The sequence below is a fragment of the Lepisma saccharinum genome, chromosome 12 (assembly GCF_977018435.1).
Source record: "Lepisma saccharinum chromosome 12, izLepSacc3.1, whole genome shotgun sequence".
Classification (NCBI taxonomy): domain Eukaryota; kingdom Metazoa; phylum Arthropoda; class Insecta; order Zygentoma; family Lepismatidae; genus Lepisma; species Lepisma saccharinum.
The window spans coordinates 64,213,022-64,225,103 of NC_139240.1; positions in this window are offsets into that span (position 1 = coordinate 64,213,022).

Here is a 12,082-nt window from a genome sequence, read left to right on the forward strand (position 1 = left end):
CCAGACATTCGCAAAATTTGCAAATGTCAGATCGCTCATTCAGGAGAATATTGCATGAAGATCTCCATTTTCACCCACATAAACTGCAGATTGTGCAGGAAATTAAGCCTCGCGATTGGGTTTCACGAGAAACATTCTGCTTAACGATGTGTGATCTCCTTCGCCAAAATCCCGAAATGTTGGACACCATGATGATGTCAGATGAAGCTCATTTCGAGTTATGTGGTTCAGTGAATAAACAGAATTTGCGTTATTGGAGTGATGTAAACCCACATGAACTGCACATCAAGCCATTTCATAGTTCTCGTGTCACAGTGTGGTGTGGAATTGCTTCGTTTGGGATTATTGGCCCTTATTTCTTCGAGAATGACATCAGTCAGGCTGTAACTGTCATGAGTGAACGCTACCTAATTATGCTGCAAGACTTCGTTCTTCCTCAACTAGGGATGTTGAATGTGGATATGGAACAATTATGGTTTCAACAAGACGGTGCAACCTCGCATACAGCTAGAATTTGCATGGCTTCTTTGTGACAGACATTCCCAGGAAGAGTAATTTCCCGTTTTGGTGACATCTCCTGGCCGCCACGGTCACCCGAACTGTCATGTGCCAACTTTTTCCTTTGGGGGGTACCTGAAGCAAGAAGTTTTCCAAACACGTTGTGCCACCATTCCTGAGTTGAATGACCGCATAAGAACTGCCATCGGCAATATCCCAGGGAATATGTTACGAGTTATGTAAAGCTTCCAACGTCACCTGGATGAATGTATTGTGCAGAGGAGGCATCATTTGAGAGGGGTTATATTCAAACATTAATCCACCCAATTGGACAACGACTTACACTTCATCAAATGGCATATATTTAACTATTAATTGACATAATAACTAATAAATAAAATGCATTTACTTCCTCATGGTGTGCTATTAATATCCTACTATGAATGCTGCCGCACCCTATATTTGCGTTCTCTTGATGCTTTTCTTTATTGGTATGTATATGAGGGGATCCATGGATGCTTGTGAATCGGCAGAAGTGCTTCTTGTGGTGTGTATCGGTCTTGTTTCTGGAGGACTTTGTCAGAACATTTGTGAGAACATTTATGGCCAGGGCTTCTATGGCATGAAGTTGCAGGATTGCAACTTATTCTGTGGGGAAATTCCTCTTTATTGCAATCATGAGGCCACCTTTTGCAGTCTGTCCTGTAGGTGTATAATGTTAATCTGCAGGGAAAATCTGTTCTTAGAGTAACTCCCATTTTATGGTGTAGAAAGTGAAGTTATTTTGGTTGTTGGTGGAATACCTTCAGTCAAAAAAGTACCGGGAATTTGTAATTTAAAGGGCCCGCGCAAATGATTTTTTAATTATTTTTTTCCGTAAGTTGGTAGCTCTGTACTTAATTACTATGCCAAACATGAGCGCGATCTGTGAACCAGTTCGTTTACAGCAGGAGGTTGAATCAGTCCACTTCAGTAGTGCATCACGATTTTTACAATGAACAAAATTAACAAAGAGTTTGCCTTAAATTTTGTGTTGCGAACGGAATTTTGTGTGCTGACTCGCTAGAAATGTTAGAAAAGACTTATGGTGAATCAGTTTTATCAAAAACACAGGCTTACAATTGGTACAAAACGTTCAAGGAGGGCCGAGAGATCGTCGAAGACATGCCTGATTCTGGACGACCTCTTCAATCGATGAAAACATTGAAAAAGTGAAGGAAATTGTGCTCGATAATCGCCATTCCAGCTTAAAAGAGATAGCTACTGACCTTAACATCTCTCACGAATATGTTCGTTCGATTTTGGTGGATATTTTGGGCATGAGACGCGTGCCGCACGGCTTGGTCCAAAAGAGCTGAATTTTCTTCAAAAACAGTACCGTGAGTAGGTCTCTTTAGACATGCTGAATCGTGCCAATTCTGATCCCACATTCATGGAACGCATCATAACTGGTGACGAGACATGGGCCTACTAGTTTGACCTGCAAACAAGTCAACAGTCATCAGAATGGAGAACAAAAGATGAGCCGAAACCGAAAAAAAACACGTCAAAGTCGCTCAAAAGTCAAGGTGATGCTCATTGTTTTCTTCGATATTCGTGGTTTGGTGCATCATGAATTCGTTCAGAGGGACAGACGGTCAATAAAGAATACTATTTGGCCGTATTGAAGCGTTTGCGTGAGAAAATCCGGCCAGATTTGTGGAAGATCAATTCGTGGATTTTAGACGACTATAATGCGCCATCGCATATAGCGACAGTTGTGACCGAATTTAAGGCCAAAAACACAATAAATACCATCGAACAATCACCATATTCACCAGATCTGGCCCCATGTGACTTATTTGTTTCCAAAACTAAAATTGCAGCTCCGGGGTACCCGTTTTGACTCGAGTGAAGCCATAAAGCAAAATTCGTGGAAGGAGCTGAAGGCCATACCGGAAAGCACCAAGACTGGAAAAAATGCTGGCATATGTGTGTTGCATCAAATGGAGCTTACTTTGAAGGCGACAAAATAAATAGTGATGAATAAATGAAAATTGTGCGTTTTATTTAACAATTCCCGGTACTTTTTTGACAGAATATACTCCATCTGTGTTCCAATAGAGAAGAATTATGTGTACTTGGGCTCTCTTAGAAGCAGCTACTGTCTAACCTGACGATTGCTGTTCCTGAGCAGACTGTGATCTTGGTGGGAGTGTTATTCAAAATGACTTTCAAAGTGGTGGTAAAATGCGAAAGATTTTTTATATATATTCAGTCTTTTGATGAAATTTAGTATTTTTGCGTTGCCGTGAGGATTTCTCCTCAATTTTTTGAGGTATGGAAGGAGTGACCCTTTTCAAAGACACGGAAATGCCAACCTCACTTCCACATAGTACACCCTGCATTTTTCAAAATAGCGAGGCTGTGTCTGTCCACCTATGACCAGTATAATTCTCTGTGTTTTGTGTTGCCCTTACATGTTTGTGATTGTCCCTTCATCTATTTCCTCATCTTTGCAATTAGCCAATATTGGCAGAAAAGCGAAGTAAAATAAACTAAATCAGTCAATCGATCTGGCATTGTTGGGGTGAGTGTATGGTGTTTATTCCTACTTACTTCGTGTTCTCCGTTGATGTAGTTGACTGGACTGCATCGGTTTGGGTTTCATTGGTCTACATCATCGAATGTTTGTCCATTGCAGCAGGTTGGATTGCAGTTTTGATTGTGCTGGACATCCATGGCGTAACAATTGGTTTTTACTTTCCTGTCTGATTATGTATACATGCTAATGGCTCTGTCATTGAAGTTTTTGACAGTTTATAATTCGGTTTTCTCTGTTTATATTTTTGGAATATAAAATATAAACAGAGAAAACCGAATTATAAACTGTCGAAAACTACAATGACAGAGCCAGTAGCATGTACGCATAATCAGACAGCAAAGTAAAAACCAACTGTTATGCCATGGATGACTTTGCATTATCTATAGTTGGCCGGCTGATGCCACCTATAGGGCAGAAGGTTTAACCTGGCAAGGCTCCCGCCAAAACCTTCTCCGTCATCTGCAGGGCATTGTTGCCACTAGTTTCGGCTCAAGCGAGCAAACGTGACGATCTCCACAAGTAGAACATTCACGTTTATGACTACGTGGCAACAAAGGACCCAGAATCCCCAGATGAGGGAAACTGCACCCTTGGTAGGCGGAGGACAAAACATGTGCTGCCTCCAAGGGTTCTGCCAGTGGATGAGAAGACCCACGTGATGCCTGCGAAAGTCAGCTAGCAGAAGAAAATCTACAGTTTGGCACAAACTGTACCAGGTTAAATCTTCTATCTACCCTATACAGTTGGCACATTTGCTTGCTAAATATCGATCTGTCTTGGGACATTACCTAGTCTGTTGATTTTATACAAATTGATGCATGTAGGTGCTGCAATTGAAATGTGTGTTCACCATGGCCTATTCTTGAACATTTGTGGCACTGGAGGACATTCCTTGCTTGGTACGTCTCTATCTCGACACAAAAATGGCATGTAACATTGTAGATCTCTGTGGTTAAAGCAGACCATTGGAGTGTGACAAGGAAAGATGGCATTTTTACCTATTGATTGCTTGAGTCATCGTTCTTTGACATCGTGGTGACTTTGATTGCCAGCAAATTCTAGTCTGTGAATGCTTCCACCATGTGCTTCGGGACCGTGTCATTGGCAGGCATCAGTTGGTTACTTTGATCAGCCCATCTCCACTTGGAACTCTGGTGGAAGAGGACCTCCTCGTTTATCCTAGATATGCTACCACCTTGTCATTGTGGTTGCACAGGATATCTTGATGTATTCCGCTGAATGATGTACTTATGGGTGGTGATGGTTTGGCATGATTGTCAATACGAAGGTGTACTTTTATATTAATTGTACATGAACACTGTTGGTGTGCAAAGACCTGTGTGTGTTTCATCTTGTGGTGCTAGAGGGGTGGATTTGTTTGCTAGGAGAAACTCTGCTCAACTTTTCCCCGTGTCTTTTTTTGTGTCTGGAATGCTCTTACCTCTTCTGGGTCATCCCATTCTGTGCTGCTGGTTTCACTGTCAGTTACACTATTTTGTTCCTGTTTGCTAGCATTCTTCTAGAAACTCAACGAATTGTTGTTTGAAGGATTGATTAATGGCTGTGCCCTTGGACCTATTCTCTAACTATGCACTGGTAATGGAGATAGACAAGCTGCCACTTTAAAAATCACTTGCTTTTTTTCCTAGTGTTAACCCATTGAGCGGGTTATGCCCTCACTTCAGTGTTTCGATTTATAATTATGTGTTCCGTGCATTATCTTGGGAGTTCTAAGTACTTTATTACAACGAGCTGGTACCTTCCAATTAAGATGAATAATTGGTTTGTATTGCTGTTCTTTAAAGCAGCAGCTGGGAAGAATATTTGAATTAGTATTTCAAATGAGACATAATGTTGCCATGACTGCTTTTGGTCTGAGGTCATGGGCATCTGGAAGAAGGGGCCGTGGCCCTCCCCTGGAAAATGAAAGTCAACCAAAAATTATGTATTTCACACACATAATTTCATTTTAGCCACAATAATATGTGTTAATTGCATGAACATCATAAACTCAAATTTAAGCAATGTTTTTTTTAGGGAACAACACTATTTTTGGAGAAAATGTGCCTTGTTTACTGGAAAAAAAAAAATACCTTCCTTGCCCCTCCCTGGAAAAAAACCTGCGGACGTCCATCTCTGATGTATTCTGTAAATCTCGATGGTGCTATGGTTTACTGTGCTGTAAAAGTAAGTAGTATATAGTAAATATGATGATAAATTGGATGGATGATACATCAATTGTATTTGTGTTTCTGCGAATCAAGTTAGTCCAGATGGTATGAATAAAGGGTTTTGGGCATGTACATGTGTAGGTGGTCCAACATGTCAGATATCAAGACGAATTGTGTTCCAGAATTCTGAGTTGTTGTTATTCCATGGGGTGACCCTTTCAAAAGACATCTAAATGTCAACCTCACTTCCATGTAGTACACCCTTGACAGCATGTTGTAGACTAGCCAGGCTCTGGCATGTGGACCCATGGCCAGTATAATCGTTCATGTGACATGTGTGCTGTCCATATGTGTTTATGATTGTCCCTTCAGCTCATCACAATTCATCCTCATCTTCCCGATTAGCCAAAAGTAGCAGAAAAGGAAAGTGAAATAAACTACTGCTGCCGAGAAACACTGTCGAGCTTCTACATGGTATGGAAAACCAAAATTAGACCCCAATGTTGAACTCCATCTTCTAAGACTTCGAGTACACTAACAGGGTGGCTACTCACTGGGAATTCCTTGAATTCCAGGAACTATGCATGAATTATTGGCTCTGGGAATTATGCGTGAATTTCTCTCCGTAGTACTTTTATTAATCCAAAATCCATTGAATTTATACATATTTATGAATGCCCTGATTAAAGTTTTTAACAGTTTAGCTTTTATTTGTAATGAGGAAGGAAAAGGAAGCTGTGAAGAAAATAAAGCAGAATTCTCTCAGTTCGTTTACTTTGTCAGTGTCCTTTGCAGAAGAATCTATCCGACAGATGGAAGATTATTGCAAGATCAGATATTTTGAAGTTGATTAGGTAAAATTGAGTTTAAAATCCTTATAAAATTAACAATTTTTTTCATAGGTAAATCCCGTAACATTTGTGACTTGTGTTTGGGGATGTATTTTGAGCCTGAATATGTAAAATGGCAACTGTGAACTCCACACCTTAGATTAAATATTTTACACATATGTATATTCTTTAATTGAATTGAATTAGTGTTTTTGGATACATTGAAATCACACAGACCATTTATATTGTTAATATATTTGTGTAGGGGGTGGTGAGAGAGAGTAATACATAACGCTGAAATAGAGAAAACATCTGCTCGTAGCCTTGCATTTTTGGAAAAGACACCTTGAAAACCGGGTATTATAATTGAATTTTATCATAGTCCTGGAGTGGCCACCGTAACTAACACACTGGGTTATGTCTACGAGTTTCTGTAAGGCAAGAGCCTATTCTATCGGGATGCAGGGTTGCAACATGAGTCGCTTGATCATATCATTCACCAAAATGTGCCTTTGTCGATATTTTTTGTTCAAAATTTCCCACGCCTCTTTGTAGTTTGTGTCTGTAATCGTAATTGATTGCAACAGTAATGCAGATTCACATGTACTAGACTTCAAATATTAAAGTTTTTGTGCAGGAGACAAAGAGCTATTATTATGCACAGATGCCACAAACAAGTCGCAAAACGACAACACCTACTGTAATTTCCTGCGAACACTGGCAGATGTTGCATTTTGTTGCTTTTGAACATGATACAATGTTGCCAACATTTGCTCTAGTCTGTCTTGAATTGAACTGATTTAGTCATCGAATTCCGCAAATTTCTCATCACTACACTGGGACGACAGATCATGTAAGAGTTTCTGAGTGTCCTTGGTCAATTGCACAGTTTTGTTTATGTACACGGTAGCACTCTCTTGTGATAGATCGTCTGACGCAATTTTGTTTTCAACACATGTAACTTTGCGTTCAGGAAAGTATCTATTCCATTGTTCACAACACCAACACTAGTCCAGATACAGGAGTGAGAACACACCCAGCATGGGATAAGATGCACAAAAACTGCTGGTTAAGTCAATTCTCTGCACGTTGCACTTACAGCGGAAATCTAGGTTTAGAGGACCATGAACAAGGTGTTACACCATTCAAACACCACATGACCTAACTTCGCCAAGTCCAGGACTGTGTTGGTCCCATGTTGGGTGAAAGAATGAAATGTCACACAACTTAGTAATACAAATGTATAATAATAACTGGAATGTTACACAAAAGTCGCAATTTTAAGGCGACACAGTACCACCATTGTTGTGCTACACATGCACTCACTCACTGAGTCTACTCCTATGACATCATGCATATGACTAATACTTCACATGGTAACATCTTATTGCCATCGAATGAGAAACTCGAATCACATTACAAAACTGAACATCTTTGTTTCTGTCCTTTTCTGCCTTCTTTCAATAAAAATCGATATGGCCATTGGTGATGGTGCCAAGGCAATGTGTAGTTTGTGAGGACAGTTGTAGGATTCAGCCTCCAAGATGTACCGATAAGTTTCCATAAGATATTGATGCTGTTCTTTACCTTCTTTATTCATTCTAAATGTGGATGCTAGGGAACTTATGTACACCCCAGGGTAGGTTACATGTTTTGAAGGTGTAAATCTTTTTCTGTCTCGAGTTTGTAGTTTTGAAGTACTTTGGATCGGTGGTGGTGAGGAAGAATAGTTATTGCTTGTGTTTTTGTAGAGTCTATTGATAATTTCCATTGGTTCAACCAGTTGGTAAAAGAGTAAACGGCCTTTTGAAGTGTTTTTATTAACTGTGGTTTGAAGAGCTAAGAAGGCTGCATCATTAGCAAATTGGAATATGTGAATGTTTTTATCCATGGTAGGCATATCAATTACAAACCATTACAATAGCAGTAACGACAAAATGGAACCTTGCTGCACTCCTGTGTGCAAGAAAATTGGAGGGGTGTAAGGGGTCAACCTCACTTCCACGTAGTACACCCTGGACTGCATTTTGGAGACGAGCAAGGCTCTGGCATCTGGGCTCATGGCCAATATAATCCTCATGTAGTATATGCTGTCAATATTGGCGATTGTCCCTTCATCTACTCATTCATTCAACCGAGCTCAACTTCAGTGACGCAGCCGATATAAATTCTGGGAGTTTAGCATCCGAATGTGACTGCAGCGGCGCCTCCTGTTGCTGTTCCGGACCGAATGCCACTAGGAGCATTCACTTTACTAGATTACTTACCCCATTCATTCTTTTCATTCTCCTCTGTAAGGTATGTGTAATATATATATATCTCATCTTGACATTGATGTACAATACACATCACAATTTTGTTCACTAACTGCTGTCAGAATTCCTAAGTTACCCCTTGCAATGGAAAATCCAATGCTATGTCATAGGGTAAAACCAAATGAGAAATTTGTTAGGACTCAATCTTGTAGCATGATGTCACACTAATATGGTCCACTGTGGCTACAGCAAAACAATCTTCCTCAAAATTGAAACTTCTAAGGAGTTACGCCCGAAAAAGAATATGCACTATTGATGTTAGTGAAGTAATAGCGTCATTCCCAGCCCAAAAAAAATCGACGGGAACACACTTTTTGTAAAGGAGAGGGTAGGTATGCAGTTGTTCATTTCTTCTTTTAAATTCACAAGTGTAAAATCAATATAGATTATAGATTGTAACATATGATAACTCACAGGTACAGGTTCGATTTGTATTGTTAATGTAAGTGTCCCAGATAGCACAGTAAGCTTGTTGTTTAATGCTTGGAACAAGCTTCTCGTGTCAACTGAACAAGTTACCATGTGTCAAAATTACTGCAAACTTGACACGGCACACTTGCGCCAAGTTTGTCACAGAATGCTGCATGCTTGATAAAAAGCCAACTAAAAGCCTGATAGTTTGCCATATCCAACTGTTGACAATCTACAAGCAAGCTACGTTAAACTTGTCACAAGTTTATGTGCTACCTGCTATTCAAAGCAGGCACGGATCCACGAGGAGGGTGCCCTTCCCAACTGCCAGATTTTAGGATTATGTTTCATTTTAGCCCACTTTATGCTCATGATTGGCTATATTTTTTTCAGTTTGAATGTGCGGTTAAAGGACATTCACCCAGCTCCACTCTTTCCTCTAACTCACTCCCACTCCTATGCATTCCCCGTGCAGCACCCAATGAACAAGCAGAAGGTGTGTGTTGGTTGTGTTTGGAGGGTAACAGGCGACTGCGTGGGGAGAAGCACAGTTTGGAAATGAAAGTAGTATAATCGCAATTGGATCTACAGTTTAAATTTGGGTCAGAAACACTGTACAATATGCCTCAAAAGGGGATCGAAACCGGAAACCCCTTAAGAGAATAGGTTTTTGTTTTCCTTGTTTCTTCACTTAACTCATCTGATCGTTCCGTTTACCATGGCAATGGAGGGAATTGTGCTAGTGACGAGCAATAATAACCATTTATTCTAGCTGTGGGCCACAATTTTTCCAATAACATAGAAGTCAGCTTGGTTCCTGTTTGCAGTACTATGTATTGTTTACATAAGACATCGGAAGTGTCGGTTACAGTTGATTCTCGGTGAGATGAGGTACCTGACCGAAATTCGCTCCTCCCAACTCTAACTTCTGGATCGGCCACTGATTGAAAGGAATTACTTAATTTTAGGAAGAATCTTTTGTGGTTGCCTGTACATGTGGGCTCAAAATTGTTTCTTGAAGGTGGCTCCTTATTGATATTTTTACGCTCACTGATGGCGGTATTGTGAAGTATTATGTTCCAAAATTCTTTGTGTCTTCTTTTGTTTCAATGGCACTCTAGAGATCAGGGGTGCCCATCCCCCCCCCCAAAATCATGACATGCATCCTCAAACCATATCGTAATCCGCACAAAGTATTAATTATGACAGCGTGTCTACCGAAAGTAACTTTTTCTTAGCTTTACTGAACACTATACTTGATCTGCCCCTCCTCCCTAAACAGGGAACCCATCACTCAAAACTACCCCTAAAATCGTTCATCATAATTGAGAGTATCGCTTGTGTTGTAATGCAGCTATAGTATAAAAACTTCACATTCACGTCATTAAAGTGCCAAATACGCATCCTAGCATTACATCATTGCGAACGAAGTGAGCAAGAAATTTTTTACATCCATTTCTTTGTGTGCTTCCAAGAATATTAATTTAATAGGATGTCAACACTTTCTGAGTCTTTTCCAACTTCTCCTTTGGAACGTTCGGGATCGAAAACGTGTGATACCATATCGCTAAATACAGTCTCCAAAATTTAATGTTCGAACTCTCTCTCCTCTACAGAAATCCCTTGACAATCTAAGATTTAACACTCCATCAATAGCTTTCCATCTCCCCCTTTAAATTTAATACACAATTAATTTTAGACTTGCTGTTGATATTGAAGAGTGGATATTGCCTCCTCCAGAATAATTCTGTCTCCACACCAGAATTTCCGCAACAGTCTAAGACAATAGCAATACACAAGAATTGAATATCCATTCAATTTAATGCTCAATTTCCCTCTTAACTAAAATACCCGCCATAATCCAAGACCTAGAGTTGGATACTGTCCCCCCAAAAAATTTAATTCAGAATCCCCACCCCTCCACCCCAAAACCCACATATCAATTAAGGCCTAATATGTAGAAGTTGGATATGTCCCTCGTCCCCACCTTCGATAATACCCTTGAACACTTTCTTTTCTTCATCTAATGGATTAAATATGGTGCATTTAATGTGTAAAATCTTTACATATATTTTGGAAAATGATATAAATGTTGAATTTTATATTATTTGAAGTGAAAAAATCCCCCAAAAAATCTCGATGGCGCAACCTGCGCCATAATCCCCTCCTGTGGGCACCCCTGCTAGAGATAAAGAGTTTATAGACATTTCTAGGCAATGTGTGAATTAGCCTGGGGATATCCCCCTCACATTTCTTTTTTTTTATCCCTGGCAGAAGGAAATGTTTTTAAAGCCCTGCCAGAGATTTTATCCCCGCCAAAGAATATGGAATTTAAAGCATTCTTAATTAGTGGAAAGTCTTGCAGTACCGACCACCTTAAGTATTTTTATTATAACTTTTGTTAAAGTGAAAGAACTGTGAATTTCAAAGCAATTTTCTACCAGAATTCCTTTGCTATAAAAAAGATGTGTGTTTTATATTTACTTATAAATAGCTACATATTGAGAAAAATAAAAATGTATTATTTTCGACAGACTGAAAAATGTCTTTCAGTACCGACCACCAAATATGGACAACAGTGAAATACAAAACAATTATTAAAATCAATAAAACAAGAAACCTTTTACATTATTATGTCTGCCCAATTCTAATAACTATATTTTGTAATACTGTGATATGCAATAACTATATAGGGGAGAGCTGCCTATATTGTACCTCCTCCTAAGTCGTACCACCGCTGGATTTCTGTGATCCATGCCAATGAGTACCAAATAGCGGCATGTATTGAAAGGTCTTCAGTAGCGAGGGAGGCAGTGGTGAAAGTTGGTGTTTGTGCTCATGTCTGCTAGTTGCTAGAAACATTTGAAGGTTTTAGCAGTGTCTGAAGTAATAATTGTGTTGAAGGCGTAAGGAGATACACGTCGAATGGTGAGTTTGAAGTAAGTTTCGGGAGCATGTTGACTGCGAAGTTTGTGCACGAGTTTTCTTTGTTAGGAGACGAATGGCGGGAATAAGGAGAGAGTGCCGGTTGTCTAATTTGTACCACACGGTACAATATAGGAAACTGCGATGAAAGTGACTAATGGTCCGTACCCCAATTTTATTTTTCAGATGTATACAAAACGGACGTACGGATCATGGACCACAGACGAGTTGGAGATGGCCATGACTGCATTCAGGAATGGGGATTGCGGCATAAATGAACGTTGTCGATGGTACGGTATCCCAAAACCCACTCTGAACAGACATCTAAAGGCCAAAAATGCATATGCG